Genomic DNA, 6,455 nt, shown 5'->3' with positions numbered 1-6,455 from the left:
CCTCTCCTCCCCATCTCCTGTCCTCTCCTGTCCTCTCATATCTCGTTCTCACTCTCTCTGTGCATGTGTGTGCATATCCATCTCTGTCTTTGACTTTGTCTGTCTGTGTTTCTGTGTTTCTCTCTGTGTCTCTTTCTGTCTCTGTGTCTGTCTGCCACAGTGTCTCTCTGCCTCTGTGTCTGTGTGTGTGTGTGTGTGTGTGTGTGTGTGTGTGTGTGTGTGCGTGTTAGACCATATTAGACTATAACCTTGGTCTGGTAAACACAAATACAAAGAACTTTCTCCCTTTGGTGTGCATCAACCAATGAAATCATTTTCATTTTTGTTTTGTTTAAAGAAATCCGTAGTAATTATCATTCATTTGGAAATTCTCAGAGATGCAAAAATAAGAAATTACCTGGTGAGGTGATGACTCAGTGATTGAAAATATTTCCAGTGGACCTAAATTCATTTCCAAACACCCACATTAAATGATATACAACTGCAAGAAACTCCAGCATGCAGGATCCCTTGGGTTCTGGCTTCCATGTACTCCGAACTCACATGACCAACAAATAAAATTTTAGAAATAAAAAATAGGACAAATATATTCTATGTTAAAATTAGTAATTTCATGGTTGTTAACTCTTTCTGCATATAAAACTTTCACAAATTAATATTCTTATTATGCCATACACTCATCTATCAAACTTTTCTGTAGAAATCAAAATAAGATCACTGGATAAAAGTTGTTCTGAAGCTGAGATCAGACTTACATTACTGGTGCAGCCCACAAAGAGAATATTTTACTAGTTTCAAATAGAAAAATAAGACATACTGACATTCTATAGAACATAATTTTTAGTATGAAGTGTGGATTCTACAAGTTTGGTCAATAATTCTCAGAAAATCTTCCAAATACCCCTAAAGGGGTTTTGAACCAAAGTATTTTTATCACAAGATATAATTTGCCTTCTTCCCATCTCATTCCCCTACAAGCATTACACTTAAACTGTACAAATGTTATAGAATGATAATATGATTAACAGAATAGAAATACATTTGTGAAGTCAACTATCTTCTATTCAGCCACATGTTTAAAATATAAGTGTGGAAAACAATGTCATATCCCTGTTTAATTATGGGAAATATAGATTACAAACAAATCTTTCATTTTAAATTTACTTTTATTTTCTGTGTATGGGTGCTCTGCCTGAATGTATGTCTGTGAACCATGTGTGTGCCTGATAACCAAGACACCATTGGTTTCCCTAGAACCATTGGTTATGGATGGTTGTGAAATACCATGTGGATGCTGGGACTGGATTCTTGGTCCTCTGCAAGACCAAATACACTTAATATTGAGTCACCATTCCAGCCACAAGCTGCCATATTTTTAAATGTTTAAATTAGATGAATGTGTTTGAGGACTGCTGATCTAAAGACATGACTATTCCTACTTGTTTTATATCTAAAAATTCTAGCATAACTCATGAAAACATTTCAAGGAATTTGATTGACTTTGAAGAAAGTAAACCAGCTCCACAACTTTAGAATGTACTGTAAAAGACAGAATACACACCTAGTTTACATAAAATGTGAATTTCATTTATGAGAAACACTCTTAGCATTGAGGCATGCTGGGTGAAATACTAATAAATAGTGCTAAGAAGAAGAAAAACATTTCTGTTTGACAAAATGTGTAAAGATATTCATCATCCTTAGCAATGTATTAAAGCATACCATAATAATTTTAAACATATGTATGTGGGTATGTATTTATGTTTGTTTATATGTATACATGTAATTTACAGAGATGGCTCAGTATTAAAAGCAATTATTGGTCCTTCAGAGGACCCAAGTTTGGCTCTCATTATCCAGGTTGTGTCTCACAGATGCCTGTACTTCAGTTTCAGTAGATCTGATGTCCTCTTCTGACCTCTGTGGGGTCCTACATTCATATGGTACACATACATACATTCAAGCATGCAAAGAAATAAAGATTAACAGTAAAATTAAAATAATTGCAACTCACATGTTCTCTTGCTTATATTTCTTGCTTTTTGAAATTTAGAAAACTAAATAAATTTACCAAAACATAATAGTTAAGCAATGGCATTACATCCCATTTTAAATGATTACAGCAAACCTTTCTTTAAGTTTTCTCAAATAATTCAGAATAAAGCTAATTTTTCTCACTAGACTCTGAAAAGACATCTAAATTTTATTCTGAGATTGGTGGCTTAATTTTGGACTACTGAGAAGTAGCTGCCAATCAAGCTATGTTGTGTGGTGGCTTGTCAATCCTTTTCCACAAGCAATTAGAAGAAAATGACCTACAGCATTTCCATTTGTACAGAGAGAATTTACAGGCCTGTCTCAAAAGGTGAAAGGCTATTTTATTAAGCCATTGCTGACAGAGAAAGGAGACGCTCTTGATGGGAGTTCAGCCTGTAAATAATGTTGTCCTAGAAGTAAACAGCTGTAATTGTGGCCTGGGACTAAAGGGAAGTAGGGCAGATATACTAAATACTGAGCAGCAGATGACATAAATTCGTTTAAGAAATAGCTTGGTATTGTGTTTATTTTTCCTTCCAGAAAAACACTTTGGCAATCAATACTATCATATAGTAATGCATTTCACCATAGTAGTTCACTTATTTTAACATTATGTTAAATAAAGGAGTATTTGAAAGTATAGAACTATCCTTTTATATTTTGGATGCCAAATACAGTTTGTGTCCACTTAACCAATGTCATTAGAAGAACATGTTGCTAAGATTATAAAGTCTTAGTTCATAATATGGAGTATTAGTGTATTATTTTTTCTTTTTATGAAGAGAGACAAGACAGTATACTCTAGGTATACTGAGTAATAAATGAACAGCTATAGTCATTAGAATTCTGTGAAGCTCATCATGACTTCCTAAAGAATTTCATGAAACTGTGCAAAGGAATTTCCAAACACCAATTACGATAGATTTTCTGTAGTTTTATATACTTCTGTTGTCAAACATTATAAAACTTGTTGAAAATTACTGAACTGCAAAAAGAAAAAAATTATAATATTGCTATGTTAGTTGCATCCTAAAACAAAGAATACAGTAGGAGCCTTTAAGCTTTTAAGATAGCTTGCATTCAAATTCCATTTCCTGTGTCTTTATCATGTAACCAACAAATCAAGGTTTGTGATTTCAGTATATACAACTGACACATAGGGGCAAGAAGCATTTTCTCCATGGAGCAGCTCCCCACTGGATGAGATTCCCCCAGCATGGAATACCTGGAAATGTGCAGAGTCATTTTGGTTACTATAATTAAAGTGAGTGCTCCTGTTATATAGTAGATAGAGAATAGGGTTACTACTAAACAACCTCTAATGGACAAAACTGTACTTCTCACATAAACCCAAAATAATTGTGCTGCCATAAATAGAAACCATGTCTGAGGTTAATAAAATTTGACTTAGATGGATGTTTTAAGACTCAAAGAGCCTTCTTTTATTCATGCTAATGCTTTCAGGAATTCTCAATGTCTAGCTCAGGTTAGCCTGGAAACCATTATACAACTCAGGTCAGCTCAAACTTATGATGATCTTCTGCCTCGGACTTTCAAGTGCTGGAATTATGTTATCCAACATGCCCATCTTCAAAGAAAATTTCTTATTTGATCACAATTGGCAAGGTACCTGTTATGTATTGGATATTCAAAATACTATGTTTCTCTTTATGGTTTATTTTTCTGGGATTATCAGTGTGTTTCCTCTTTAGTGTCAGTCTTTGAAATGAGTGATACTATTGTATTTAATGAACAAAATATCTAGTATTCTCCCTTTATTTCCTTCCTAAAATTGTCCAACAAAAGCCCACGAGTTAGATCAATGACTCTAGCACATCTTAAGTTTATGTTGCCTAGATAAGGGTTTTTCTTCTTCTTTTGTTGTTGTTGTTGTTGTTTGTGTGTGTGTGTGTGTGTGTGTGTGTGTGTGTGTGTGTGTGTGAGAGAGAGAGAGAGAGAGAGAGAGAGAGAGAGAGAGAGAGAGAGTTAAATGTGGAGTGGAGAAAATAAAAGAACCCTTCTTTGCTTTACAGAGTGGCATTGCTTGCATCTTTTCCCTTCTTTGTTATATTATTATTATTTTCCATCTTTATTAACTTGAGTATTTCTTATTTACATTTCGATTGTTATTCCCTTTCCCGGTTTCCAGGCCAACATCCCCCTAACACCTCCCCTTCCCTTCTATATGGGTGTTCCCCTCCCCATCCTCCCCCCATTACTGCCCTCCCCCCAACAATCACGTTCACTGGGGGTTCAGTCTTGGCAGGACCAAGGGCTTCCCCTTTCACTGGTACTCTTACTAGGCTATTCATTGCTACCTACGAGGTTGGAGCCCAGGGTCAGTCCATGTATAGTCTTTGGGTAATGGCTTAGTCCCTGGAAGCTCTGGTTGCTTGGCATTGTTGTTCAAATGGGGTCTCGAAGCCCTTCAAGCTCTTCCAGTCCTTTCTCTGATTCCTTCAACGGGGGTCCCATTCTCAGTTCAGTGGTTTGCTGCTGCAATTCGCCTATGTATTTGCTGTATTCTGGGTGTGTCTCTCAGGAGAGATCTACATCCGGTTCCTGTCAGCCTGCACTTCTTTGCTTCATCCATCTTATCTAATTGGGTGGCTTTATATGTATGGGCCACATGCAGGCTCTGAAAGGTTCCTTCTGCCTCTGTTTTAAACTTTGCCTTTCTATTCCCTGCCAAGGGTATTCTTGTTCCCCTTTTAAAGAGGGAGTGTTATATTACTTTCTGAATGTCCATGTGTCTTGCAGTTTGGGGACCCTGACAGTTATAGGGATACTTTGAGGAGTAGTAATTGCAAAATATAGGTTGTCTTCATTAACGTACTAATGACTTACAATTTTCAAAGTTATATATTCCTTGCTGGTCTATTCCTGTGTAGCTCTTCAACAGGTTAGTTGGGAAGTACATGTCAGTGTGGCTGCAGGTCAAATTGAATGTAGATATAGATGTAATCAGGTTATATGAGAAAGGAAGGCCACATTTTGTTCGAGACAAGGAGGAGTAAAATTAACTCTATCCATGGCCTCAAACCAGAACAGCACAATACATACCTCAGATAGGCCAATGAAAAATGTCACTTTTCTTTTGATTTGTTGGATTTGGAACATGCTAGAAGAACATCTACCATTGTGCTCTGTTTTTACTCAAGATTAACTATTTTTACTTGAGAAAGTGAAAACAATGTGTGAACAGATGATAGTAGACAATAAAAGGGGAAAGAAGAACTTAGGATATGATTCATTTATGAAGCCCTTGGCCACGCATCATGCATACAAAGCATTGGCAGGTTCCATTTCCAGTAGCAAAAAAAAAAGTTATTTCATGGATGAATTAATTGATTTAATTGTAAAACTTAACTGTTTAACAGGATTCAAAAGAAGTACCTGGTCTATTTTTTTCACTTATATGGTATCATTTTCATTCTCATTCTCATAATCATTTAATTAAGATGGTCCTTCACAAATTTTTGCAAAGAAAAGACTTGGCTACTTTGCTTGACCAGACAGAGAATAACTATAGTTTCTAGGCTAGTGTCAAATTCATGGTCCTCTTGACTTAACTTCCCGAATACTGTGGTTTACAATATCAAACCTGATTTCCCACTCACTTTCCTTAAAATAACCGAAAGTCTTAAAAGGGAAGTAAAATTTTTTGAAAATTCTACTCATTTCAGAATGTTGCCCAACCATTTCACTAAAAACTGAATAAGACTGTGATATATTTAAAACTGCATTATTGGCTCTTACATATGCCAATGTAGTGCTCAAAAGTTAAACCCCTTCATGAAAAACATACATAAAATATTAAAATGGCAACATAAATTTAAACAGTTAAAGAATTTGTCTATCCAGAATATGAAAAGTATTATCAAAAGAAGTTAAGTACATTTTATTTATGGTTGAGTTTATGAGGACTGTTCAGAGATAGAACAAGAAATATAAAATTGGAAGTATCTAGCTGAATGCATGAGCAAAGCCAAGACAAGTTTCACTGAGCTCACGAGTTCAGTGAATGTCAAAGATGAAGGTCTTGGTAAGCAAATGAAAAGTTGTTTATGGATCAATAAAGAGCTACATCCAAGGAAATGAGGAAACTCAGTAAATAAACCCACCTTTACAGAGAATAAAGCAAGCTTTGACTTAATAAAATACATGCTAGAAAAATGAACAAAGTACATATTTATTGTTTTGTTTAAAAGAAACTAAACTCATATTTGAATAAATATTATCATTATCTCCAAATTAACTCAAAAGTAAATTTGTCAATTTATACTAGTAAACAAGTAATATGTGGTCATATCAGAGTATGCATAGTAATATACCATTATTTTCATAGGAAAGAAATGTGGGAGGAAACAAAAAACACATTAACTATGCCAATCCAGTTTCTAACAAATTATTATGGA

The sequence above is a fragment of the Rattus norvegicus genome, chromosome X, assembly GCF_036323735.1.
Source record: "Rattus norvegicus strain BN/NHsdMcwi chromosome X, GRCr8, whole genome shotgun sequence".
Lineage (NCBI taxonomy): Eukaryota > Metazoa > Chordata > Mammalia > Rodentia > Muridae > Rattus > Rattus norvegicus.
This window is presented reverse-complemented; position numbering follows the sequence as displayed.